Source organism: Lissotriton vulgaris, chromosome 6, assembly GCF_964263255.1.
Source record: "Lissotriton vulgaris chromosome 6, aLisVul1.2, whole genome shotgun sequence".
NCBI lineage: Eukaryota > Metazoa > Chordata > Amphibia > Caudata > Salamandridae > Lissotriton > Lissotriton vulgaris.
The window spans coordinates 42,632,477-42,643,987 of record NC_141694.1 but is presented as its reverse complement, the minus strand read 5'-3'; positions in this window follow the sequence as shown (position 1 = coordinate 42,643,987).

The following is an 11,511-nucleotide window of genomic DNA, read 5'->3' as shown; positions in this document are numbered from 1 at the left end:
AATCGCCCTTAGGGCGTGAAACATGTCGACCGTTTTTTCACAATAAGGGTTGAATAAGGGTTGGTCTCATTGTTCACCACTCCTTAATACCCCTGTAACTTTTAACCAAAGCAGTGAGCCTGACTATTAAAATAATCACCAACAGGACTCTACCGACTTTTTTTAACCACACCACCATGCTCACGATTGCACTTTCTTAGGCCCCTCACACACACACACCCGTTGGCCCAGAATAGAAGATCTCCGCCAAAGTGCAGCTCCCCTTGCTGCCCGACGGGCATTGCACCGCCAGCCTGCCGAAGGAGCAGGATACCGATGATGACGCTGGACGGTCATCGGCTGGGACAACAGCTGTGGTCCTGCCGATAGCCTGTGTGAGGTATCCTTACATTCTGGAAAAAGGGTCTACACCATGCACTCAAGACCCCCCCTCCACCCTTTGTCTAACTAAGTGAGAGAGAAGATATGCTGGGCTAAATTTTTAGCTCTCATTGGGGAACTCTGTACAATACTTGCTGCTTGTTGCTTCTTAGGACGAGTACATTGGACCCCACTAAAAATTGTCCACCCCTATTCCCCCTGTTTGATACCAGTTTCAGCGTGCTTGCTGCACGGGAATTTTTTGTATTAGGTTACCAGGGGCGAGAAGTTCTCGTCCGTTGGACCAAGCCACACAGTGAACCCCGAGTCCACCCTTTTGGGAGGTTTTTTGACACTCTGTCCTGGCTCACGAGTACAGGGCACCCCTTCCACACCGCACCTCAACATGGAGGATGTCCCAGGCCTCAGCTTTAATGAAGATACTATAGCTGAAACATTAAGGAACACGCCTTCACTACTCAACAATCCTCCAGCTGCTGCATCCGGAGCCTCCTCTGATGAGTGGTCCACACTAAGTGAGATGAAAAAAGAACTGATCAGGATAACGATCCATGGGATAATGATGACTGAGTACCTGAGGAGCAATATAGCACCACAGGGCCTAATTGTAAACATCGTCCCTAGGCTGTTCCTGGATGACAAACGTTTTAAAGTAGACTGGTGCCAGGTCTCCTGGAAATGTACCAAGGACCTGCTGTTCCTGATCAGCCAGACCGCCAAACGATTATCTGAGGCACTCCAGGAGAAGATCTCTGCCATAGAAGCGACTATGAAAAACGCCACCTCTAAAAATAACAAAACAGCTTTTACAACTAAACTCGCTGAGATCAACCAGGAGATGACTGAGCACCATGACTTCTTGCTTAAACAGAAAACCACTAAATTGGAGAAAGACATAGCCAAGTTTGCAAAGGAAAAAGTATACCCCTATCTCAAAGATGATTTTAGAGGGAAGAAGAATAACTACTCCTCGGATGAGAGTTCGAACACAGATACCAGGCGTGGCTCCACGAGCAGCGACTCCAGCGGAGGTTATCCGGCGAGAAACGCAAGACCCACACGTCCCTGGCAACAAGGATACCACCAAGGACCAGTGTTCCATGGCCCACCTCATGTACCACCACCGTGGCAATATCCGTTCTACCCTCAGGGCCCCCCGCAATTCTACCCCCTTAATCCGCCTCCTTTTCAAGGCAGAGGTTGGGGCAGAGGAAGAGGGCGAAAGCGAGGCGGGAACAAGGGTGTACAATGGCAAGACCAGACGCCAGAGCCGACGGGGGTGGAAACCAGGAGCACGACATCCAGAGGGAGAAGAGTTTGATCGTGAATCTCTCCAAAAGAACCCTTACTACTATAGAGAAGACTGTTCTGGAGAAAGGGCTTGGATTTGTCCCCACACCGACCCCCGATTCATTTCAGGAAATGATCGAGCTGAAGCAATTTTTCAGGAAGGTACGTCTCCGGGCATTTTTTGATAATCGGCCAGACATCCCCTGTGAAGACACGGGTCTCAGGAAACCATCCACTTTCACCCCCACTGATGGGATGGTACCACCAGAGGTCCTGACATTTGAAAGAGCAGTTCTGAGAACCATGAAGGATATACCCTCAACTAAACCGTTTAATAATCTATCCTATGCTGAAAGACAGGCAGCTTCCTCCCTTGGTAAGGATACTTCAATTGTCATCAAGCAAGCTGACAAGGGGGGTGCTACCGTCATACTAAACTATGACGACTATGATCTGGAATGCAGACGTCAACTAGCAAATACGACCCATTACAGACTACTGACAGAGGATCCAACCAACCGACTGACGACTACCGTGATGTCTCTGGTTATTGAAGCGGAGACCAATGGATGGCTAAGCAAAAAAGAGGCAGAATTTCTGGTAACCACGGACCCGGTCATACCGTACTTTTACACTTTGCCCAAAATACACAAGGGCACCACCCCAGTCCCAGGAAGACCTATCGTGTCTGGCATCGGCTCTATTTTAGAACCCTTTTCCCAATTCTGTGATGCTTTCCTGCAACCTCTGGTCAAACTCATCCCGTCTTATCTACAGGACACTAGAGATGTGCTTCGTCTTATCAACGACATGGACGGCAGAGAGGACATTGATTTCCTCCTTACACTCGACGTGGAAGCGTTGTACACTAATATACCCCAACAGGCAACGCTCGAATCAGTGGACTCTCTCCTACGACAAGAGGAGTGGCTGTCCCCCACTCCAGTTTCATTCATTATGGAATTGGCACATATCGCGCTTACCGAAAATTTTTTCAAATACGAGTCCAACTTGTATCACCAGATTCGCGGGACATCGATGGGCTCGACCTTCGCGCCGAGCCTGGCCTGCATCTACATGGCATCGTTTGAGGAAAGATGCATCTACCCCCCCGAACACAATCCTTTCCGTGAGAATCTCACGTGCTGGCGTCGATACATTGACGACATCTTGGTGTTTTGGAAGGGGGACCGGATGACTTGTGAGGCGTTCTGTACATGGATAAACCAACAAGACCCGTTCCTTAAGTTCACGGGCACCATTTCCAATGAATCCATACCTTATTTGGACCTCACCATAATCCTGGAACCAACCACTATCAGCACCACTCTCTATAAAAAGGAGACTGACAGGAATAGTCTGTTGCCTTACACCAGCCATCACACGAGATCCCTGAGGGATAATTTACCCTTCGGTCAATTTCTCCGCCTCCGGAGAAATTGCAGTTCAATCAATGACTTTAAACAACAAGCACGCTCCCTACAAACCAAACTCCTGGACCGGGGGTATCCCACGCGCCTTTTGAAAAACTCCACCAAAAGAGCCCTCAACAATAACAGAGAGGCCTTGCTTGAGGTGCATCCCAAGGAGCCAGACGACAAGATTACCTGTGTTACCTCATTTACCAGAAACTCCTCATTTATCAAAAAAACGGTCAATACACACTGGGGCATCCTCAACTCCGCAGGGATGGAGTTACCGCGCCCACGTTTTGCTTTTAAGAGGACGGCAAATCTTAAGGACACTCTTATTCATACCCGTCCCAAGAAATCTTGCACCCAAGCTGTCAATACGCTTTGGGACCTTCCTCCAGTAACTGGACACTATCGCTGTGGTTCCTGCGTCGTATGCCCACAGACCATCCAGGGCAAGACCATTGTACTTAATAACAATTTCACGTGGACATTGAACAAACATACGAACTGCAACAGTTCCAGGTGCATTTATGTGTTGATCTGCCCTTGTGAATTGTTATACATCGGGATGACCATGCGTCCTGTTAAGCAACGGATAATGGAGCATAACAGCAACATTCGATGTCACAAGACACACACTAAGCTCTATGACCATTGCAAGGATAATAATCATTCTCCAGAAAACATCCGATGGACCGTTATTGAGTCTTTACCATATCTCAACCAACAAGCTCTCTTCAGATATGAACAGAGATGGATACATCGATTACAGTGCGATGAATTGGGATTAAACGATGGGGTGCCCTGGACGACACTCGCCAGATAGTCACGAGTCTGGACTTGTTGTCCACTTCCAAATGCCTGTGTATGCCCCACCAGACATCTCAGCCCATTCCAAGATGGCGCCCGCATTACTATGCCCGGATCGCGCTGTCTCTAAACTAACCCCTTTTTTGTTTTTTGCTTTTGACTTCCGCGTGCCGTCACCTAGCAACCTGAGGGACACACCCCTCGGTGCGCGCGCAACTCTCCCTTATCTAATCCGGACATTGCCTAACCACCGTGCCGGTTGTCCAGTCATCTGAGTTCCTGTGGGAGGGGTAGGTGCAGAGATGCCTGCCTTCAGCGACCTTTGAGGTAAGGTGTTGAGCTAAAAAACCGCTCGCAATCTGCCAATACACGCAGTTTGCCTACCCCCGACCGCGGGTTACCGGATAGCTTTATTTTCCCCTAACGATCCCGCGGGATTCTTTACTCTCCCCGCAGGACCTCCTCACTCGCTGCTGGCCCCACCTGGACAGCTCGTGAGGCTTTCATGAGGAATTATTAAGGGTAAGTGCACCGTTGAGTTGTAGAATTACCCCGCTCACGCACACCTGTTGAATAGGGCACTGTTTTCTTGTCTACCTCGCTGGTATACTCGGTCACCCCACCCTCGCTGGTATATACGATCACTCCACCAGCGCTGAATTTACTATTGAAACAGAGTGTCAAATCACGTTTTTTGGTTTTATCTGTGTGGCGCTTCATTATTTGTGGCTTAAAACTTCAGTCTACAATTTTAAATACCTGGTGTCACACGCCGCTTGACTTCCCTGAGGTGTATGACTTACACTGGTCTTGCAGCGTGATGACCCAATCCACCATGCATGCTGCATAGCCGAGATAACGGCGCATTTACTGGAATGCATGCAATAGCGAGTCAGCATGGCAGCATAAAGCAGTGCGAGTCGCTTACGCGCACTAGATTCATTGAAACTTTACCCTTTCTCTCTCACAATAGCACCTGACGCTGTCACTTCTGAGACAGGTTTACCCACTGGGCACGCATGTTCTGACACTCTGAACATAGGCACGAATATGATGTATCTGAGCCATATTAACTTTGACATCATTTGTGTCTGCTTATCTCTCCTCAGTTCCCAGGAAGTCCCTTGCGTGGAACCATTTCTGAACGACACTTTTACAGGTCGTATACCGGTGTCCTCCTATTTTGGAGGATCCGAGCAATTATATGAGCACGAAGGTCCTGATGAATCGCCCTTAGGGCGTGAAACATGTCGACCGTTTTTTCACAATAAGGGTTGAATAAGGGTTGGTCTCATTGTTCACCACTCCTTAATACCCCTGTAACTTTTAACCAAAGCAGTGAGCCTGACTATTAAAATAATCACCAACAGGACTCTACCGACTTTTTTTAACCACACCACCATGCTCACGATTGCACTTTCTTAGGCCCCTCACACACACACACCCGTTGGCCCAGAATAGAAGATCTCCGCCAAAGTGCAGCTCCCCTTGCTGCCCGACGGGCATTGCACCGCCAGCCTGCCGAAGGAGCAGGATACCGATGATGACGCTGGACGGTCATCGGCTGGGACAACAGCTGTGGTCCTGCCGATAGCCTGTGTGAGGTATCCTTACATTCTGGAAAAAGGGTCTACACCATGCACTCAAGACCCCCCCTCCACCCTTTGTCTAACTAAGTGAGAGAGAAGATATGCTGGGCTAAATTTTTAGCTCTCATTGGGGAACTCTGTACAATACTTGCTGCTTGTTGCTTCTTAGGACGAGTACATTGGACCCCACTAAAAATTGTCCACCCCTATTCCCCCTGTTTGATACCAGTTTCAGCGTGCTTGCTGCACGGGAATTTTTTGTATTAGGTTACCAGGGGCGAGAAGTTCTCGTCCGTTGGACCAAGCCACACAGTGAACCCCGAGTCCACCCTTTTGGGAGGTTTTTTGACACTCTGTCCTGGCTCACGAGTACAGGGCACCCCTTCCACACCGCACCTCAACATGGAGGATGTCCCAGGCCTCAGCTTTAATGAAGATACTATAGCTGAAACATTAAGGAACACGCCTTCACTACTCAACAATCCTCCAGCTGCTGCATCCGGAGCCTCCTCTGATGAGTGGTCCACACTAAGTGAGATGAAAAAAGAACTGATCAGGATAACGATCCATGGGATAATGATGACTGAGTACCTGAGGAGCAATATAGCACCACAGGGCCTAATTGTAAACATCGTCCCTAGGCTGTTCCTGGATGACAAACGTTTTAAAGTAGACTGGTGCCAGGTCTCCTGGAAATGTACCAAGGACCTGCTGTTCCTGATCAGCCAGACCGCCAAACGATTATCTGAGGCACTCCAGGAGAAGATCTCTGCCATAGAAGCGACTATGAAAAACGCCACCTCTAAAAATAACAAAACAGCTTTTACAACTAAACTCGCTGAGATCAACCAGGAGATGACTGAGCACCATGACTTCTTGCTTAAACAGAAAACCACTAAATTGGAGAAAGACATAGCCAAGTTTGCAAAGGAAAAAGTATACCCCTATCTCAAAGATGATTTTAGAGGGAAGAAGAATAACTACTCCTCGGATGAGAGTTCGAACACAGATACCAGGCGTGGCTCCACGAGCAGCGACTCCAGCGGAGGTTATCCGGCGAGAAACGCAAGACCCACACGTCCCTGGCAACAAGGATACCACCAAGGACCAGTGTTCCATGGCCCACCTCATGTACCACCACCGTGGCAATATCCGTTCTACCCTCAGGGCCCCCCGCAATTCTACCCCCTTAATCCGCCTCCTTTTCAAGGCAGAGGTTGGGGCAGAGGAAGAGGGCGAAAGCGAGGCGGGAACAAGGGTGTACAATGGCAAGACCAGACGCCAGAGCCGACGGGGGTGGAAACCAGGAGCACGACATCCAGAGGGAGAAGAGTTTGATCGTGAATCTCTCCAAAAGAACCCTTACTACTATAGAGAAGACTGTTCTGGAGAAAGGGCTTGGATTTGTCCCCACACCGACCCCCGATTCATTTCAGGAAATGATCGAGCTGAAGCAATTTTTCAGGAAGGTACGTCTCCGGGCATTTTTTGATAATCGGCCAGACATCCCCTGTGAAGACACGGGTCTCAGGAAACCATCCACTTTCACCCCCACTGATGGGATGGTACCACCAGAGGTCCTGACATTTGAAAGAGCAGTTCTGAGAACCATGAAGGATATACCCTCAACTAAACCGTTTAATAATCTATCCTATGCTGAAAGACAGGCAGCTTCCTCCCTTGGTAAGGATACTTCAATTGTCATCAAGCAAGCTGACAAGGGGGGTGCTACCGTCATACTAAACTATGACGACTATGATCTGGAATGCAGACGTCAACTAGCAAATACGACCCATTACAGACTACTGACAGAGGATCCAACCAACCGACTGACGACTACCGTGATGTCTCTGGTTATTGAAGCGGAGACCAATGGATGGCTAAGCAAAAAAGAGGCAGAATTTCTGGTAACCACGGACCCGGTCATACCGTACTTTTACACTTTGCCCAAAATACACAAGGGCACCACCCCAGTCCCAGGAAGACCTATCGTGTCTGGCATCGGCTCTATTTTAGAACCCTTTTCCCAATTCTGTGATGCTTTCCTGCAACCTCTGGTCAAACTCATCCCGTCTTATCTACAGGACACTAGAGATGTGCTTCGTCTTATCAACGACATGGACGGCAGAGAGGACATTGATTTCCTCCTTACACTCGACGTGGAAGCGTTGTACACTAATATACCCCAACAGGCAACGCTCGAATCAGTGGACTCTCTCCTACGACAAGAGGAGTGGCTGTCCCCCACTCCAGTTTCATTCATTATGGAATTGGCACATATCGCGCTTACCGAAAATTTTTTCAAATACGAGTCCAACTTGTATCACCAGATTCGCGGGACATCGATGGGCTCGACCTTCGCGCCGAGCCTGGCCTGCATCTACATGGCATCGTTTGAGGAAAGATGCATCTACCCCCCCGAACACAATCCTTTCCGTGAGAATCTCACGTGCTGGCGTCGATACATTGACGACATCTTGGTGTTTTGGAAGGGGGACCGGATGACTTGTGAGGCGTTCTGTACATGGATAAACCAACAAGACCCGTTCCTTAAGTTCACGGGCACCATTTCCAATGAATCCATACCTTATTTGGACCTCACCATAATCCTGGAACCAACCACTATCAGCACCACTCTCTATAAAAAGGAGACTGACAGGAATAGTCTGTTGCCTTACACCAGCCATCACACGAGATCCCTGAGGGATAATTTACCCTTCGGTCAATTTCTCCGCCTCCGGAGAAATTGCAGTTCAATCAATGACTTTAAACAACAAGCACGCTCCCTACAAACCAAACTCCTGGACCGGGGGTATCCCACGCGCCTTTTGAAAAACTCCACCAAAAGAGCCCTCAACAATAACAGAGAGGCCTTGCTTGAGGTGCATCCCAAGGAGCCAGACGACAAGATTACCTGTGTTACCTCATTTACCAGAAACTCCTCATTTATCAAAAAAACGGTCAATACACACTGGGGCATCCTCAACTCCGCAGGGATGGAGTTACCGCGCCCACGTTTTGCTTTTAAGAGGACGGCAAATCTTAAGGACACTCTTATTCATACCCGTCCCAAGAAATCTTGCACCCAAGCTGTCAATACGCTTTGGGACCTTCCTCCAGTAACTGGACACTATCGCTGTGGTTCCTGCGTCGTATGCCCACAGACCATCCAGGGCAAGACCATTGTACTTAATAACAATTTCACGTGGACATTGAACAAACATACGAACTGCAACAGTTCCAGGTGCATTTATGTGTTGATCTGCCCTTGTGAATTGTTATACATCGGGATGACCATGCGTCCTGTTAAGCAACGGATAATGGAGCATAACAGCAACATTCGATGTCACAAGACACACACTAAGCTCTATGACCATTGCAAGGATAATAATCATTCTCCAGAAAACATCCGATGGACCGTTATTGAGTCTTTACCATATCTCAACCAACAAGCTCTCTTCAGATATGAACAGAGATGGATACATCGATTACAGTGCGATGAATTGGGATTAAACGATGGGGTGCCCTGGACGACACTCGCCAGATAGTCACGAGTCTGGACTTGTTGTCCACTTCCAAATGCCTGTGTATGCCCCACCAGACATCTCAGCCCATTCCAAGATGGCGCCCGCATTACTATGCCCGGATCGCGCTGTCTCTAAACTAACCCCTTTTTTGTTTTTTGCTTTTGACTTCCGCGTGCCGTCACCTAGCAACCTGAGGGACACACCCCTCGGTGCGCGCGCAACTCTCCCTTATCTAATCCGGACATTGCCTAACCACCGTGCCGGTTGTCCAGTCATCTGAGTTCCTGTGGGAGGGGTAGGTGCAGAGATGCCTGCCTTCAGCGACCTTTGAGGTAAGGTGTTGAGCTAAAAAACCGCTCGCAATCTGCCAATACACGCAGTTTGCCTACCCCCGACCGCGGGTTACCGGATAGCTTTATTTTCCCCTAACGATCCCGCGGGATTCTTTACTCTCCCCGCAGGACCTCCTCACTCGCTGCTGGCCCCACCTGGACAGCTCGTGAGGCTTTCATGAGGAATTATTAAGGGTAAGTGCACCGTTGAGTTGTAGAATTACCCCGCTCACGCACACCTGTTGAATAGGGCACTGTTTTCTTGTCTACCTCGCTGGTATACTCGGTCACCCCACCCTCGCTGGTATATACGATCACTCCACCAGCGCTGAATTTACTATTGAAACAGAGTGTCAAATCACGTTTTTTGGTTTTATCTGTGTGGCGCTTCATTATTTGTGGCTTAAAACTTCAGTCTACAATTTTAAATACCTGGTGTCACACGCCGCTTGACTTCCCTGAGGTGTATGACTTACACTGGTCTTGCAGCGTGATGACCCAATCCACCATGCATGCTGCATAGCCGAGATAACGGCGCATTTACTGGAATGCATGCAATAGCGAGTCAGCATGGCAGCATAAAGCAGTGCGAGTCGCTTACGCGCACTAGATTCATTGAAACTTTACCCTTTCTCTCTCACAATAGCACCTGACGCTGTCACTTCTGAGACAGGTTTACCCACTGGGCACGCATGTTCTGACACTCTGAACATAGGCACGAATATGATGTATCTGAGCCATATTAACTTTGACATCATTTGTGTCTGCTTATCTCTCCTCAGTTCCCAGGAAGTCCCTTGCGTGGAACCATTTCTGAACGACACTTTTACAGGTCGTATACCGGTGTCCTCCTATTTTGGAGGATCCGAGCAATTATATGAGCACGAAGGTCCTGATGAATCGCCCTTAGGGCGTGAAACATGTCGACCGTTTTTTCACAATAAGGGTTGAATAAGGGTTGGTCTCATTGTTCACCACTCCTTAATACCCCTGTAACTTTTAACCAAAGCAGTGAGCCTGACTATTAAAATAATCACCAACAGGACTCTACCGACTTTTTTTAACCACACCACCATGCTCACGATTGCACTTTCTTAGGCCCCTCACACACACACACCCGTTGGCCCAGAATAGAAGATCTCCGCCAAAGTGCAGCTCCCCTTGCTGCCCGACGGGCATTGCACCGCCAGCCTGCCGAAGGAGCAGGATACCGATGATGACGCTGGACGGTCATCGGCTGGGACAACAGCTGTGGTCCTGCCGATAGCCTGTGTGAGGTATCCTTACATTCTGGAAAAAGGGTCTACACCATGCACTCAAGACCCCCCCTCCACCCTTTGTCTAACTAAGTGAGAGAGAAGATATGCTGGGCTAAATTTTTAGCTCTCATTGGGGAACTCTGTACAATACTTGCTGCTTAATGCTTTACACATTACCTCTGTGTTAAGCCTGACTGCTCAGTGCCAAGTTACCCAAAGGTGAGCAGAGGTTATACAGTGAGTGTAATCACCCCCCCTCCCTGACAGAAGTGGTAGGTTCTGACCGGCTAGGGCCTCGCCTCAGCCAACCAGAACGAGCCAGTTCCAACACTGCCTGACAGCAGATGTCATTGAGCAGGGAGTTCACATGTCTATCGCTCAGCGTACCAGTATGTACGGTAAATGTGGGTGGGGATTAGCGTGTGGTAGCTGCTGCCGTATCATCGCCACGAATCAGTGCAGGGCAGGATCACATTGTTTCTATTCTCTCCTCCAACGGGTTCCAACCGCAACAAGTCACTCCGATTCTCTGATGTCAGTAGCTCCAACAAGTACCAAAGGTCGGTGACTGCCCATTGCCACCATGACTCTATCTGCTGTGCTGTAAAGCGGCAGGGGGTGGAAAAAACCTCAATGGGAGTCGCCTGAACTCTTTCAGAACAATGATGTCTCTGCGGATGATGTGGCAGAGGCTGGTGTTTGACACTGGGCACCCCGAGACCTGCACACCCAAGAAACATGTGAGAGGGACCACGTTCTAGTGCATACATCTTGACATGCAATGTGATAGTGCAGGCTAGATCTTGCTGTAACCGTCCAAACAACAATGTTGAGCATTTTATTGCTCCATAAAATAATTACAACAAATAAATGCTTCCATTACATTTTTAAGCCTTCTCTCCTCACAG